Here is an 18,155-nt window from a genome sequence, read left to right as displayed (position 1 = left end):
TGTTGTGCCGATTAATTCATTCCAATAGAAGATTAAAGTATCTGCCCAAGGAGGTGCATTTTTGAACTCTGAATATTGTCAGAAAAGCACATTTTCCTTAATTGAATCTTTTTAGCAATTTCCTTCTGGTTTCGGACCAGCTGCATAAATAACGTCATCAACACGCCCACTCGCTCACTGTGAATGTCCCTGACCATAAGCAGACCTATTCACACATTAGCTCATTTGCACACAATATAGACGTTGTACTTGGCTGCTGCCAGGGTAAAGACGTTTTGATGTCAGGGCCAAATGATTAGGACATTTGTTTTCTCAGATACATGCACAGCTCCTGATAATGTCTTGATAGTTTCAGGGTTACAGTACATGTGTGAAATGGTCAGTTCAATTTAGGTGATGTATGACAAAGCAAATTCCCACCATTGACCAATAGCAAGCTATCTTGAGAATGCTAAAAAGTTGTTATTACTATGAGCTGTGTTGCACTAATTATTTAATCTCCTTTGTTGTACTTAAAACTGTTCTGACAGTTATGAGAAAGTGGTAGATAGTTCAAACAACCAATTTTTAATAAACGTAGCCTTGCATTTGCAACCAAGCTGGGCTAACACATTTGTTAGCTAAGCAATCGCAAGCCTGCAGATCTTCCTCCTCATTACAAAAAAATGAAATGGTGTTATGGCAACCCAGTCTCACAGCATTTCGTGTTATAGTCACGAAATTAATTTAATCTATTAATTCGTTTTTTCGTGTCACACAGAACGATTTTAAAAGCAATGTATTTCTATTGGTAGTATGTTTCGTGCCTGCACCACGTCTTTTTGTCCAGTCGGTTCTTGGAAGACCGGAAGCTGTGTGGCTCATAAAAACATTTTCTTACTCAATATCTTACCCTAAGCCTAATCCTAACCCTATTATTTTAAACAGTATAATGTCTGAGTTTTTTCACCGTCCGCGAGGAAAAGAAATGGGGCTCAGAGCCTCAGAATACTGAAATCTGTATTTTTTTTAATCTTTTTTTCCTTCTATTTTGTTATTATTTGGTGCAAGCACGAAAACGTATTACCAATATAAATGCATTGCTTCTAAAATCGTTCTGTGTCAGAATACTGAAATCTGTATTTTTTTAAATCTCTTTTTCCTTCTAATTTGTTATTATTTACATTGCTTTTAAAATCGTTCTGTGTGACACGAAAAAAATGGGGAAATCGTGTTGGTGAACACGAATCAATAGATTCATTTCGTGACTATAACACGAAATGCCGTGAGACTGTGTTGGTTATGGTGAACTACCAAGGTGAGGTCAACTGAACACTACATAGGGAATTGAGAGAAGCTCTGGTAGCTACGTCACTGACTAGCGCTAGCCCTCAGGGCCATCTAGCTAGTTAGCTGGTGAGCTACATCAGTTCAACTACTGTAGGACCAAGAGTATCTCGCTGAACTTCCAGCCCCCCGCTGTTTCATGCAGACAAGCAAACAACACTTAAAAGTGTGAGCGCTGCAAGAGTAGAAACGTGACGAAGATAAAAGCTACATCCTGACTGAGAGTGCATAAAAACATGGTGTAAGTCACAATGCCTGCAGGGCTAAACACACATAACTTGTGAAAATTAATGAAGACAGCTGGGAGGAAAGACTTCCTTATCTACGTGCTCCTGCCACCTGACACGCTGCTATCTCGTTTTCTGCCTGTCTGGTGCCAGATTGGTACAGACAGTGCAGAGGTGCAAGGATGACCCTGAGCTGTCATTGTTTTCCTACTCACACCCTTCTTTCTCACTCCCTCCTTCTCTCCATCCTTCTGCCTCTCTGTCTCTTTTTAGGGATGGCAGGCTGCACAAAGACAGGTGATTGCTGCTGCTATAGGGTAAAAAATAGTGTGTGTTTTTTCTCTCCATTTAGAGGCCCGCTATGTCAGAGCAGAAAGTGTTTGGAATCACTCACCTGAAATGTCAGTGACTTCCTAACAGGGTGTCCATCAGTGCTTTTTCAAACTGACAAGGGAGCCATTAGCTGGTGGGGTGGTGTGTGGTGGGATTGAGATTTTTTCCATTTTTTTAAAGTCCATCTGCAGAAAACTGTTAGCCTGTATGACATCAATGCAATAAGGAAAGGAAAATCAGCATCTGGAACATATCTGTACATGAAAGCTGTAAGACTTATTTATAGTTACCAGGAGTTTGGGTGCATGATGTATGAAATGTGGTTCAATTATTATACCTTCTTGATTATAGCTGTAGTTTATGTCTGTTACACACACACACACACACACACACACACACACACACACACACACACACACACACACACACACACACACACACACACACACACACACACAGACACAGGTGCAGCCACTGTGACGACGCTGCACTGTATGCAGCATGCGGACACAATACTTAATCATCCTGTGGTCCGCTGCAGAAGGGAGAATATATACAATGATGGGGATGCAGACAACAACACAAACACAAGGACACACACACACACACACACACACCTTCCCCCACCCGTATCCCACCCCCTGCAAACCTACCATTCCCTGGTCCATGATGTAATGCTATCAGACCCCTCCTCTGCTGTCTCTCCCTCCCTCCGTATCTCACACACCCCTCTCTCTCTCTCTCTCTCTCTCTCTCTCTTCTCCTCATTCTATTGGTGGCTCCCGCCTGCATCTGCTGGATCAGCTCTCACTCCCTGCACACACACATACACATACATACACATACACACACATTCACACACACACACACACACATGCAGACTTCCACGCTCCTTCTCACACACTTTTACACATACACTACCAGGGGGATTCCTCCGCCACTGCAGCCTCAGCTCGCTCCACCTGGCTCCTGTCTTGCACCGTGGGGGGAAATCACGGTGAGTCCCTCTTTTCTTTTATGACAGCAGGCGATGGTGCTTCACAATAAGACAATAGGATGAGAGGGTTTTTTTTCTGCAGAGAGTGGCGGACAAATGCCGGGAGGCATTGCTGCAGCCTGGGAGGAGAGGCTCGCCGCTGAGTTGGTGCTTGGAGTAATGAAGTGGTGTGAGGTTGCTCAGTTACTACAGATACCGGTCATCTAGGCGCTGGGTGCCATGGCAATAGATTGCATTCAGTCAGGCTTATTGTCTGTGTGTGTCCTAGTAAGGTGTTGGATCAGGGGTGAGGTGCACATGTGTGTGTGTTTTCAGTGATATTATGAATCTGTTTCTGTGCATATGTGCAGCCTGATATATGCAGACTAAACATGCTCCCGGGTGTTGTGTGTTATCTGGTTTCCTCTTTGAAAAATGTCAGTCACTGTGCTTTGAGATACAGAAGAAGGAATCACATGAATGCAAACCAAAGCTGTGAATGCATTGAGTTCCTGTGATGGTTTAGTTTGTGTCTCTCCTGCCCGCTGCACAGAAAGAATAAATTGACTACAATAAAGCCCTGACAGTCTCATTATGTACGTATAGATTGTGCCTGTTGTGTGTCACTGACAAAACAGGGTGTGTGCATGTGGTGTAAATGTGTGAGCCTGTGACATTTGGACACTTGCAATGCTCTCTCTATCTTATCCTCACCCATTATATGCACTGGGCTCTTTTACAGTAAGGCTCAATGACATTGAGTCTAATAGGAAAAGTAATTCTATTATTGCCACAGCTTTGGACTGCTAAATTACACATTAATGATAACAGAACTGAGGAGGGAAGTCACTGGGGCATTTTCCTGTCTAAGCCAGAGGTTGACTAAATTGCATTTGGTGTAGCAATGCACTGCAACCTAACCTTTTAGGTCCAGTGTGTTGTCATGTTAATATTTTATAATGGTTGGTCTACTCTTTGTGTAAACACTTTCATTACTAATTCATCCAGATTTTGTCCATTTCTTTATCGCAAAGACCTGAGAGGAAGTTGGACATTTGTATTTGGAAATATTGTGCTTTTCAATTTCAATATAAATGCCTAATTTTATTTCATTTTTAGGTATCTTAGTCCTTTTTACTTTAGTTAATTGTTGTTTAATTTGTGCATCACATACATTTCAAACAAATATCTACTAAGTTTGGAAGGTGTAGTCCCAAATCCCACCACATCACTGGCAGCAAACCAAACAATGTATTTCCTACGCTAGATAATTGATGCCATTCTTCAATTAACTAACAAACAAATTAGCTTTGCAATGCCTTTCAACTTGGTCATTACTATCAATGAGTGCTGCAAATTAAGGATGAAACCCACAATGAGATGGAAGTCAGCTGGCCTTGTTCAGATTCTCTGCAGTCCCTCATGGAACAGTGTGTGCAAATATGCTGGTGGATTTTTTTAATCAATGATTAGCACATGAAACAGCTCTTCCCCAAGGCTGTTTAACTCTGACATATACTCTCAGTAGGCATAAATGGAAAGTAATTAGGTTGGTGGTCCAAAAACAAACAAATCAACCAACAGGCATTGAGGAAGAGCAGTGCATAGTAAGTTCCTATTGGCTGTTCAAGCATTACTTAGGTGCTTAAAAGGTTAGTGTGTGGTCATACTGAGATAGTTTATTGATTTCTTACTGTTTGAATCCCTTTACAGCCCTGATTGTGTTCCCCACTGCCCGAAAGACCTTTAAAAGTAAAACCTGGAACTAATATACAAGCACTCATGCCCTGCACTTAGTGACCCTTTCAGAAGATCTGAATGTTAATATTCTCCCTGAAGCAGCTCCTCTGTTAGTCCCCCTGAAAGACTCTTCTCTCATCTGTTTGGTCACAAATTCTGGCTTTGCAGCTTCTTGTGAGTACATTTGAGGATGCACAACTTGTTCTTCTGATGCTGATTTTACCTTAAAGGGGACCTATCATGCAAAATGCACTTTTGTACGTCTTTTATACATGAATATGTGTCCCCGGTGTTCCAGGGAACTCACCAAGTGTCAGAAAACACAACCCTCTCTATTTTCCTCCATACCCAAATCTCTAAAAAAGGGGCTGCAACGGATCTGATAAAAACTGATCCAGATTTGAACACTGTCCTGACGTCAGGACAGTGGCGCTACGGCTATTGGGCCAACTCCACCAATCAGGAGGAGACAGCCACGGCCATTGCCGTTCGAAAGCGCTGGAGACGCTGTAGTACATATGCCAGGCCAGTAGATGGTGCTGTTCTCACAGAATCAGCCCTTGCAAAAACAGAGCTAAAAAAGTGCAAATTGAGCAAAATGAGGCATGGCTAAAATGCATGATCTGTTTGGTATTTTGAAAAAAAAAAAGTATAAATATGCCTTATATAGGTATGGTCCTACACTATATTATTATAATATAGCATGATAGGTCCACTTTAATATAAGAAAACTTTGGTTGTCAACTCTCTTTTATTTCAGTTAATCATGTTGTTGCATTAGGGGCAATTTGACGTGCAGCAAAGAATTACAAATCTTTAAAGAGATGTATATTTGTAAGGTTTGGATAAATGAATGTGCTATGTTCCTAAGTGCATAGGAACAATGTAGTATTTAAGTTAAGCGTGATTATTGCATTTTAGTTTGATAACATTTACAATATTTCCTTTTAAAATGTATAGTGTATTTTTTAGGGCTGTCAGTCGATTAAAATATTTAATCGCGATTAATCGCATGATTGTCCATAGTTAATCGCGATTAATCGCAAATTAATCGCACATTTTTTATCTGTTCTAAATGTACCTTAGAGGGATATTTTTCAAGTTTTTAATACTCTTATCAACATATGAGTGAACAACTATGCTTTATATGTTTGTTTATTATCATTTGAACAATGACAAATATTCTCATGAATATTAAACACAACAACCTCTGAACATTACAAATATTCGATTCAACCTGGAACCTCTCATACAATAATACAATACAGTGTGTGTGTGTGTGTGTGTGTGTGTGTGTGTGTGTGTGTGTGTGTGTGTGTGTGTGTGTGTGTGTGTGTGTGTGTGTGTGGGTGTGTGGGTGTGTGGGTGTGGGGGTGTGTGGGAGCTATGTGCAGCTCAAGGCATATATGCTCGAATGGGAGCTGCCTGGACGCTGCAATCATGTTGCGCGCACTATCCGTGCTGAGTGTGCTGACTTTTTGTACAATGTCCCACTGTCTGGCTACCTGCATAAAGTCAAGTGCTCGGCGCAATTGTCGGCGAAATGTCATTGAAACAGCTCCTTAAATCCGTTAGCGCTAGCTAGCACCAGATGCTAACAACACGTAAGGTGTGCCTCGCTCGCGCGAGTCGTGCCACACATACACACTCCCTCCCGGTCCTCCCGGTCCTCCCGATGGCCAGTCCGGTCCTGCCGGTGAGCGTGGAAGTGTGGTCTGCCACACTTCGGGCAGCAGGAGCGGGGCTGTCAGCATCAGCTTGTAGATGGTATTTTAAACTCGATGCGCTCTGAAACTACGGCGGCCGAGGACAAAAAATACACATGCGTTAATCGCGTTAAAATAATTAGTGGCGTTAATTTTTTTTTGCGTTAACGCGTTATTAACGCGTTAACTTGACAGCCCTAGTATTTTTATCTATGTGAATCACTATATTTAGTATAAATATGCCTTATATAGGTATGGTCCTACACTATATTATTCAAATATAGCATGATAGGTCCACTTTAAATGTGTACCTGCCATCACAGGATGTGCTGACGTCAAACCAAGCATTGACGTGCATATGAATATTAGAGTAGTTTAAGACTAGGGAAGTAAAAAAGGTCAATTAAATCAATATTTCATCACCTCTGCCAACTTTGAAACCAATTTGGATTCTGAATACATCAAAGAAAACAATTCACATATCTTTCAATCACCATTTTACACTGTGCACATGTGTGTGTACTGCTTGGCACTATACAGGCATGAACACTGTCAGCTGTTATTTTAATTAGAAAGAGTGTAGTATTCCCCATTCACTCAACAGAATACCAAGAGTATTATTAAGAATAAAACATGTGACGATGGTGGGCTGTGTAAAAATCCACACCCAGGACGCACAGCTGCACTGGTTCAGATATTTTTCACCATAACTATCCATCATGCATACTCATTTTAAAAGAGATTTAATAGATTTTCCACTTCAAAACTTAAAAATTAATTTAATAATCGAAATGTTTTCATTCCAATTTAAATTTGGGTTAAAACAACAAAAAATAGACACAATTCAGAGCCCAAGAACATATGTTACAGTGTCTTAACAGAGGTTAAACACAGAACAGAAGAAAGAGATCAAAGAAAAATATGATTCTTGTTTAACAGGTGAAAATATATTTTGTATGTTCGTTCCTGCACTTTAAATGTGATCTAATCTAAAACTACTAATATCTAAGCAGCTGATGGACATTACGTTCTCTTTGAATGAGCTGTTTTTTTGGTCATATTCCCAATCCTCAGCAGAGCATTACTGACAGAGGCGGAGGTCCAAGTTTTGATTTTCTGGCTCTTAATTCCAGGAAAAGAACACAAACACAATTAATGGAAAAAACCTGCCATTAGACCTAAGAAACACAGAGGCAATTTCTTACATTTAATGATATTTCATTCAACGCTGGACTATGTTTAATGTCAAGATTAATAATGTTCTTTGTGCTGATAAATTCATAAAAAAATCAGAAACTCATTAATTCATTCCCAGTGCCTGGGGGCTTCCTTCCTCACGCTGTGCAGCTGTGCAGGACCTTCACCTATGCCCTCCTACTGCAGCATCCACCGCCTCCCAGCTTCAAAACCACCAAGAAGGAGCCAGACAAAGAAAATCCATGCATTGAACAAACACACACACACCGAAGACTTCATTTAGACTGAATTGTCCGTCATTGACGTCACTTCCCCCAAGCTCTCAGGGGAAAACTGGACCATATTAACGTGCATTAATCTAATAACATCCTATTGTGTTCGTATTAGAGCCACATGTCAGCCCTTCCCCCGGTGTGTGCACAGAAGCTGTCAGACAGAAGATATGCTCAGTCATTATAGAAATTAAAGAGGCATCCAAGCAGTTCAGCTATCCAGTACGTTTTTGTGGTTTCAAAGGGTTTTGAGTCGGTTCCCTAATCTTTGCCCAATGTCACACTCTCTTTGTCTGGTTTAGAGTTCTGGTTCTCAGATTCAGTCTTTCTTATGAACGCCTTTACCCAGCAGGTTACCATAAAGAAAAATAAAGAAATACAAATATTGGTCACAACACATTGCAGTGTATTGATGGTAAAATCAAGACTTCAGTCTTTATCTGATCCTGTTTTATATGAGCAGCAGCATGGACAAGACATGTTGTAAACCTCTGAGCATTAATTATCTGGAGGAACCAAAAGAAACCTTGGAAACTCACTCTGAGATGATTGAACATGTCAGGAATGAAAGTAAGAGCCAATTTATGCAGAGGACATGATTTGCATCTCCTGTTTAATTATTTTCCCTGTCACTATAAACACAAGCCTACTTCTGACGTGTGTGTGCATCGGACATCGAGAGAGAGAGAGGGAGAGAGATGGGGGGGGGGGCTGGAAGGAAAGGATGTCTTTGATATGGACATGAGCTGCCATCTTTTGCAACAATGATTGTTTGCTTTTCTGACTGAAGGTCAAATTAGCTGAACAACAAATCTACCTGGAGATGTGTTAAATCCTTGGTTACAAAAAAAAAAGACATTCTCGAACTTAGTTTTAAAGGTATCTCCAAATGCAGATAGTTTTTTGTTTTACGCGCTGAGATCTTAAGATATTTAGATCTCTGGACTGACCGCAATACAGTTGAAGAGGAATTGTATCTGTGGTGCCCAAAGCATAACATATGTAAAAAAACTCAACATGCCTATCAATAAAAGATTTAAAGAATTTTTTGGAGCTGTTTTGTTTCCAGAAAACATGCTTTGCATCAACATTACACTCAAATATTGAACATATTTAGTATGTATGCTACCGGATGGTTCATGCATTGCCAGTTTTTTAGTGTAGACACAATACATATAAAAACCTGCTCAGAAACAAGTGGTATGGATTTGGGACACAGCTTTTGTGTTTAATGCTTAAAGCATATTTAATGTTAAACCAATATGGTACAAATGGTAAACATAACATCTGCTAAACAGTTAGAGTTGTCATTGTGAGCATGTTGGCTTGCACTTCTGTATAAACTCTTTGAAATATTATCTATGGTTAATGTCTGCACAACTTTCAGTATGAATAGATATTACTAGAGGTCAATGATGAAATGTGACTATTTGACATTTTGATTTAAACTGAGGGTCCAATGTACTTTAGTTCACTGGCTGAGTTGTGTTGCATTAGACACACATTTAAATGGATGATGACGGTTTCATACGGCACACAAACTTAAAACACATATGGTGATCCTCTCAAGGTCCAAGAAACATTAGTTCACGTCTGTTTCCTAATGTGCATAAAACACATGTTCACATCCAACACTTGCACTTTGATTTAAAGTTATCAAAACAGCAAGTCATTCCTACCAATGATAAATGACTCACCCGTCACAACAACTCAGCCCAGGATCATTTATAGAGGAGGCAAATTGGACACTTTCAGACTCAGGTGCGTGCTACAACAGTTCATGAATCATCAAAGTGAGGAGAAAAACCTCCTGCGCAGAGAGAGAGAGAGGGTGAGTGACATTTGGGGACATTTTTGGGACTGTTAGTGCAGAACAAGGTGTGAACACGGCGATGAGTCATAGTGCTGTTAGCTCCGCAGGAGACACCTGCTGCTCTGACTCACAGACTGTAAACAAGAAGCGGAGGTAGTCACCGTGAAGTCACTTATCTGTTTGTGGACTACTGTTTTAAAGCCTCAAGTTTAGGGATGTTTTGACCTTGCCATCTTGTTTTTTTGGAACCAGAAGTAACTGTACAACCGAACGCTGAACAAGGCATGTTTTCACCACAAAGAAGTAACAATTTATTTTAAAGTTTTAAGACAAAAACACTGACAACACCCAAACCGGACAACACAGCGGTAGTTACTTGTCAATCAAAAGGTTGCCACGCCCTAAAGTATAACCGTTCTTTTGACGGTTGACTCTAAATGGAACCATAATTTACTAAATGAACATTATGCAGGACTAAGGGAGACTTGAAGCCTATGATTGAAATGATATACTCGTGTTTACTGAGGAGACTGGACATTTTCTCATAGACTTCTATAAAATCAGGGTTCTTTTTGCAAGTTTAGAAACGTGTCTTTTGCTTCACTTTTCAGACCTGTAGCTTATAATGATGGAGCTCAATGGTCACCTTGTGCACAAAATACACTTTTAAAATGTCAAGAATTCTTGTTTTTATCCCATTTAAAAGATAATACTCATTAAACATACACAATGTATACAATACAGTACTTTTCATTGTGGATATAAAAGCATAAAAATGGTCTACCTCAATCACTTTAATGTAAAGCCAGTTGTCGATAAACCAAATAAAAACTAAACAGCCATACCATGGGAACTGTTTGGTTCTACTTATGCACACGTAGCTAGCATGGAAAGTAATTTAAAAGTTCACATTTTCTTTGTTCAAGTTGTTATTGTTGTTGCCTATTCAGATAACATTTATCAATAAACACACAATATAAACTAATCCAAACCTAGAGTGCATTTGAGTGTGTCTATTAAAGATAAAACATGACTTGATCTCATTGACAAAAGCTTATTGGGTAAATTATTTTGGTGAATCTGATAATCTGATGTTGTGTATTATTTACTGAAAGAGTCTGTCATAAGCTTAACCCCAATAAAAGCTCCACGGGTTGCCTTGACCTTAATATGAATCGCTGGTGTTTGCTTCCTTGTCAGGACAAGCGGATATTATTTTAATACAGCGGCAGATTAAGGGTGATTTGATCAACAACCACTGAGCGTTTTTTAAATGCAATCTAATTGAGGGTTTTTACACTTTGATGAATTCAAAGTATAAAATGCTACGGATAAACCCTGCCGTGCTCATTACCAGGAGGCCACTTCATTCTTATCAAAGTGCTTCACCAAAACCTGCAAAGTGCTCAGAATCTTGTTTTTGCATTTTCAGTTTGGGAGAGCCAATATCTGACTGCTTTCTACTTCATTTTCTCACTTTTCAGTGTGAGATAAAGACTAATTTACTCTCCTCGTTTTTTTATTCATTTGTTTTGGGTGAACTTAAAGGTGGGGTAGGTAATTTTGGAGAAACCAGCTCGAGTGCGCTAGAACTTGAAAATACACAGCCACTTCCTTACAGAGCCCCTCCTCCAACACACACAAACGCACACATGACCAATGAGGGCACGAGATAAGTTTGTGCACAGATGGAAGGCTGACAGGCAGGTAGGCCATCCAGTTACTTTAGCCGGGCCGGCTAAAATGATTGGTCGTGCTTTTTACAGTACTACGGCTTCCACAGATGACATCTTTTTATGGATTTTTTGTCAAAGCACTTAAGATATTCATTGCTATCGGGATGTTAAGAGCATTCCATGGAATATAACAAAAAGTGTATCTCGAGCCGGTTTCTCAAACTTACCTACCCCACCTTTAAATACTTTGGTTGACTCTGTAGCTTGATGGATTCATAAATGATTTGCATACAGAAAAGCAATTTTAAAAAAATGGAATGGTTTTTTCAAAGGAATTCAAACTGCTGAGTGGCCTATCTGTCACAAACCTGACTTTTGCAAAAGTTGGATGATTTGAATCAGAGTAATCCTTGATTGAATTTGAGGGATTACTGGGTTCCTGGCAGATAAAGGAGAACAACTTTGATTTGTGGCCGTCTTTTATTTAAAAAAAATACATAGAGAGAAGGAGTCATGTCAAAGAGATAGAAAGACAGGGACTGAGGAATGAAGTGTCGTAAATGTAACCCCCACCTGTCACATATTTTTCCTGTTGGGGGAGGGTTGGCCTTTGCTTCATCTGTGTCACAGTCATGCAAAATAAGTCAGAGAGTGACAACATTTCCACAATAAAGGTTGAATCAAGATGCAGCCTCGAGCGTTCTGCGCCTGGCTTGCTTACTGCCATCACATCTCTTGGTGTTAACAGTCAAAATATCTGACAAATTCTCACATTGTCACATGTCACTGAAAGCAAGGTGCTGGATACTAATTATTAATGTTTTCTTCTCCCTGCGGGTGTGAAAAGTGGTTTTGTGTTATGCATACAAATTTGTTTCATGTCTCTCCTTGTCAAGGAAAGATACATTTTATTGGACGTCAGCAGCAGAGCAAATGGTGCAGCCAGGCTGTTGTTAGGAGCCTTTCAAGAAGAAAAAAGACATACACACAGTTCATTTAACTCTTTTTGGGGATAAAAAGAGATTACTTGAATGGCTGAGTCCGGTTGTGTTTAGGTCTGTGCCCTCGTACATAATCCTGTGTAATTCTCTTTGTGGTGGACGCTCTCAGTTATCATTCATTGTTTGACAGCTGCAGGGCGCTTTAAGAAGAAAGAGAAAGAGGAATACTGATACCGAAGAGAGAAAGAAGACTTTCTCAGCCAAGAAGCATAGTCACAATCTGAGAGAGTATGCTTTGAGATTTGAGTCCCTTACCTTCTGATAGGTCAAATCATATGCTTTTTTTGTCCATGAAAATTAATTTCCCCTCTTTTTGACAACCTTTGCATAGTTTAAAAAAACGTAGGCTACTATGGTGAGACATATAGCTCTGTGTGCCATGTGTTGTTACACTCAATGATAAAGTGGCAAACAACTATACTGCCATTTATAATAAACAAAAAAGGGCCTTCAAAATCTTTGCATAAATACTGCTCTGCAACAAATCATGCAACCGTTTACAGAAATACAATCTTACATTACACAGTAGTAATCTTTTCTTTCATTTCTTTTTTTGTGTGTTTTGATGTGCGTGTAATCCACAATCAGTTGTAGACTACTTTACCCTTTCCCCCGAAGACAACTGCACACTGTCAACCTTGTTGTTTTATAATTAAATGCATTTATAATCAGTGTTTCATATTTATTTTTATGTATGTTGATTTTTCATTTTGTTATTTTATTTTTCTGTGAAGAAGGGACATTTGGGATGTAGTGTATTCAACTCATTCAGTTAAAATACAACTTTTAAAAAACCCTGCACATCTTATCTGAAATGTAGATTATATTTTATTGCATTATTTAGATCACATGTGTCAAACTCAAGGCCCGGGGGGCAAATCAGGCCCTTGGTGGATTTCATTTTAATTTAGATCTGGCCCGCCGGTATCTGGCTTAGTGTGCATCACAGAGCAGCAAACTGAGTTTCAATGGATGTTTCCTTTTTGCACTTTTTTTCTTGCGACAACAGGGCATGTTTGGTTTTTTCTTTGAGGGAAATTGTTTTTTTGAAGCTGTTGTTGGCCTGTGGAAAAATGTAATCATAAGAAATGACTCCGGAAAAGCTGCAGATAGAGCCATAAGAAATGAATGCAACTGATTATGTGTAATGTTGTTTTTATAGGCAATAATTTAAAGGTGGGGTAGGCAGTGGCGTTTTTATATGTACAAAAGTGGTGGGGCACAAAAAACTTAGATGTCTATATATAAGCTTCTGCAGTGACGTGCAGTGAGGTTCATGGCTGGTGAGGCACTGGCACTGACTCTTCAGGTTTACAAATATTATATTTTGACCTAAACCAAAATATAATATTATTTTCAAAAGCTTTTTTTGTCTGATGCTTCGATTAATTTTAAACAGACACTTCAACAAAAGGATACCCAAAAAATGTAATTTTATCATTTAAATATTGAATTGTTCTCTCTTAGTAAGATCCCATTTTCAATAAAATTGCGGTCTTACCTTGACTTGAAGATGAAGTCCATTTGCCTATCCTTCTGGACAAACATTTCTATTACTTTTTTGTAAAAGTCCTCCTTATGTTCTTGTAGTTTCAAAGGTCTATCATAAATCTAATCCATAGATTTATGATAAAAAAATTATAAAAGTAGGGTAGACATGTGGATGTTATCCGGCTAATCAAAACGTGCATTTATCTAACAGGTACGTTTCCCACAGATCTTATTTCGAGCTATTTTCTAAAATCCTCTGGAGAAATCTCATTGCTTTTTTGCAGCTTACTTCCTGGTTTTAGGACGCGCCACTGCAGCTCTCTCGTCTCCTCTTCACACAGCACACTTTTCGCGGCACACGTACTTACAGCCAATCAGCTCTGAATGATTTGAGATGACGTATGGTGGGGATGGTAGCTCCATGCCCCTCTGGTCATTATTTTTTTGCCACACACATTTCATTACAAAATACTCTGAGCATGCGCAGTGTAGTTTTTACAGTCACCGTTGACTTCACAGCGAGAGGGAGGGGCATAATCAGGTTTTGTCCCACATGGCTCTAAACAGCTCAATAGGCACACACTGTGACTGTAGACACACTAATTAGAAGAACACAGACTAAAACAGCAATGTACAGACGAATCAGATGATTAAACATGATCTTAAAATATATTTTATATATTTTTTTTTTTTTTTTTTTTGCATTTTTGTAATCATTATTTGTAATACTTTCTGCTGACACTAGGTGGGGCTGTGCCCCACCTGCCCCTAATGACCAGTCGCCACTGGGGGTAGGTACGTTTGAGAAACCGGCTCGAGATACACTTTTTGTTATATTCCATGGAATGCTCTTAACATCCCGATAGCAATGAATATCTTAAGTGCTTTGACAAAAAATCCATAAAAAAATGTCATCTGTGGAAGCCGTAATACTGTAAAAAGCACGACCGGCCCGGCTAAATAACTGGATGGCCTACCTGCCTGTCAGCCTTCCATCTGTGCACAAACTTACCTCGTGCCCTCATTGGTCATGTGTGCGTTCGTGTGTGTTGGAGGAGGGGCTCTGTAAGGAAGTGGCAGATTTTTTCCGTCTGTGGGTGTTTCTCAATCGCGAGTAAAGCTGCTTCAGAGCCACTATTTCAAGCATACTACGTCATCGAGTGCCGCCGAAGTACTGTTCCAATCTCCAGTATACTTGGAAATCTACCGAGCCCGGCGTACTCCGTTTGGAGAAATATCGAGTCTGCACATGAGTAGACTTCGCGGTCTTAAAATCCCCACAATGCTTTGCGCACGGACCAATTTCCCCAAATCTGTGGCGGAAGATGTAAGGCAGGGCCTCTCATATGACGCACACCTGCACACTTGCTAGCGTGTTCCACACTTCGTTTTCCGAATGCCAGGAAGTATTCTTGACTCGCTTCTGAAGCAAGATGCTCGTCAGACATGTGCTACCAAGCAAGCGTACTCGCGATTGAGAAACACCCTTGGAAATCTACCGAGCCCGGCGTACTCCGTTTGGAGAAATATCGAGTCTGCACATGAGTAGACTTTGCGGTCTTAAAATCCCCACAATGCTTTGCGCACGGACCAATTTCCCCAAATCTGTGGCGGAAGATGTAAGGCGGGGCCTCTCATATGACGCACACCTGCACACTTGCTAGCCTGTTCCACTCTTTGTTTTCCGAATGGCAGGAAGTATTCTTGCCTCGCTTCTGAAGCAAGATGCTCGGCAGACATGTGCTACCAAGCAAGCGTACTCGCGATTGAGAAACACCCTGTGTATTTTCAAATTCTAGCGATCTCGAGCTGGTTTCTCCAAAATTACCTACCCCACCTTTAAGCTTTTTTAGTTCCAGGTTTAATATGTGCAATAAGTTCATTTCAATAAGTTTTGCAATAAACATTGAACCAGTCCGGCCCTTGACTAGTACCGATTTTTAAATGTTGGCCCACTGCGTATTTGAGTTTGACACCCCTGATTTAGATATAAGTGATTTATTGAGGAAATGAGAGGCCATGTGTGTTGCAGGCTGGTTGTATGCAGTGTTTGCAGGCAGCGTGCAGGGGGAGGAGCTAAAGTTCAGAAGAGTGTAGTAGGAGAGGAGGAGGAGGCTCGTCCGTAAACGCACCGTGGATGGACTTCACTTCACCGACACACACGGACTATAACCTGCTCAATCTTTGGCACACTGTGGATTTAAAAAGGGTGTTTCGATTCATTATTCGACAGTTTTTTCAACCATTTTGAAGACTTAAGGTGTGACCGAGTCCTTTCCTGTTCTGCAGCTTGTGGATGGTAAGGTCTTTATGCTCCGTGTTCTCGGTTTTCAGGTTAAACACCTTTACAACGGGAAAAGATGAGGCGTAGTAAACCTGAATCTCGTCTAAATCCAGTACATTTATGTTTTTTACGGGGGAGAATAGTTTGTGGAAATGTTTAGCCTGCCATTTTTATACATTTAAAGTAATTCCGCTGATAGTCATTTATTCTACAATGGGAGCTTTAAAGTGTAAATGAAGGTTTTTGGAGAAACTGCAATTTTTGTATAGTGTTTTGCCTCATTAATGTCGATGTGTAAGCCTCACCTTGAACTTATTCCTACATACAGTTTGGTCTTGTTCACCTCTGAGCTACTTTCATGACATTTCCATCCTTGCTAACCTTGATGTGGGACTCCTGCACACACTGTCTGCTTGCTCCTGACCGACATCCCCAAACCAGGATGCATACATCTGAATTAATACTAAATAAAGTGCAGCATTTTCAGCCCTTTCAGTTAAAAGCAGTATGTGGGTAGCTCTTTTCTACCCATGTGTTTAAACAGCTGCTATTTGCATTCAGTCCAAAGAAACAAGAAAAAAAACTTGTGTTGAATTGGCTCTGCTTTATTTTCAGGAGAGTTATGGCAACATTTGTGAGCCCTGTTAAATCACGGAGGTCTGTGAACACCATTCTGGGATGGACTCTGTCCAATTTTACACTTTCTTTAAAGAAACCATCCTGTTTTCCTTTCCAAATAGTCCTCTTATCTTTGCTTTTATGTTGTAAAATGTGTTGAAATGCCTCCCATATCATTCTGCATTTCTACTAAACAAACACACTCCCACCTTGGATAATTAAGCACCTTTTTATTACTTTTTCTGTAAGGCCCAAACCACAAGTTCTTTGCTAACTGTGTACTTTATCCTCAACTGATGGGCCAAATCTGGAGGTTATGATGCATGAGAGCACTGCAGCCTGGTTCTCTGTTTAGATGGTGCTGATATGCTTTGCTGGAATCTGACTGTAAATGACCGGCAGAGCAGTCTCTCCCCTTCGGGCCTCTGCTGTTCTCCTGCTCCCCTTACCAGAGTGTGATACTGTATCAGTAACTCTAATAACACTCAAAGTCTCTGGCTCCCTTACTGCAAACAAACCTTTTCTCTGGCAGCACTTGCAAAAGCATCTTGCATGCTTTCCCCCAATCCTCCCTCTATTTCTCCGAAAAGCACACACATAAGCACACACATAAGCACACACAGACCCCCGCCCACACAATCACTAACACATTCAAACACTCAAAACAAACGCGCTGACTCCACCCAACACCCCACCCACTGTAACAACTTCAGAGGAATGGTCAGCATGTGGAGAGGTTGTGGTAAAAGAGCTGGAAGGGAAGTGGGAACCGGGGAGGGGAGCAGCACACTATGGTTGCTGTTAACCCCCAAAAGGTTAGTGATATCCCACGTAGTGTCCAGAGAGGCGCTGGAAGTGCTCAGTACAATCTGATGGGAACTTCAGGGTCCCTGTGCAGCATCCAATTCAGTGCGGGGATGTGGGAAAACACTCATTTCCCTGGGCTGAAGCCAGATTGCACCAGGACGGGGCCGGCATGACGCCAACCACGCTGTCTCTCCATCAGCTGAGTTGAGTTAGTGCAGATGAGTTCAAATAGGCTTTGTTGCCCATGCACAATAAAAGAAAATCCCATGTGGGTTTTGTTTTCCTGCAGATAGAACATTTGGCACGTCATTTTGAGGAATCTGCAAGAATTCTGGTAGCCGTAATGCAATGTTATCTGTGAAAAGTCACACCTTGCTTTTACACACGGGCGATTCACATTTGCATCCACTAAAACTTGGCTCCAGCCCTGTCCCTGTTGTGTCTATGCATAGCTTTGTCTGCCAGTTGCAGAGCCATTCATATTCAGTATGACCTACAGGTCCTGTAGAAAGGCTGGCCAGGCCCTGCAGGGGTTTAGATGTTGGTGCCAGAAGAGGGCTCTGAAAGCAGGTGATGTGCCTCTGGGGCCATGAAAAAAATAAACTGAAATATATTTCCCTAATTCGATTTTTATACCTTTTCATTGTGGCTTGCACTTTGCCCACTCTGGCATTACTTTCACAAACAA

The 18,155-nt window shown here is 40.6% G+C and overlaps 1 protein-coding gene across 2 annotated transcripts in view; it reads left to right on the top strand.

The window, feature by feature from the left end:
- Positions 1–2,721: 2,721 nt before the first annotated feature.
- The window catches only part of LOC117471481 (semaphorin-4B-like), a 65,234-nt gene continuing 49,800 nt past the window's right edge, over positions 2,722–18,155 (top strand). The window contains exon 1 of one of the 2 annotated variants that reach the window (XM_034116538.1): positions 2,722–2,883. The gene's annotated coding sequence lies outside the window, so the exon portion shown is untranslated. Of the gene's footprint in view, positions 2,884–15,881; positions 16,058–18,155 lie in introns of those variants that run through there. The other variant, XM_034116537.1, reaches the window with a different exon arrangement.

Source organism: Trematomus bernacchii, unplaced genomic scaffold (assembly GCF_902827165.1).
Source record: "Trematomus bernacchii unplaced genomic scaffold, fTreBer1.1, whole genome shotgun sequence".
Lineage (NCBI taxonomy): Eukaryota > Metazoa > Chordata > Actinopteri > Perciformes > Nototheniidae > Trematomus > Trematomus bernacchii.
Note: the sequence above shows the minus strand (reverse complement) of the source record. Positions and strands in the feature narration are given on the sequence as shown.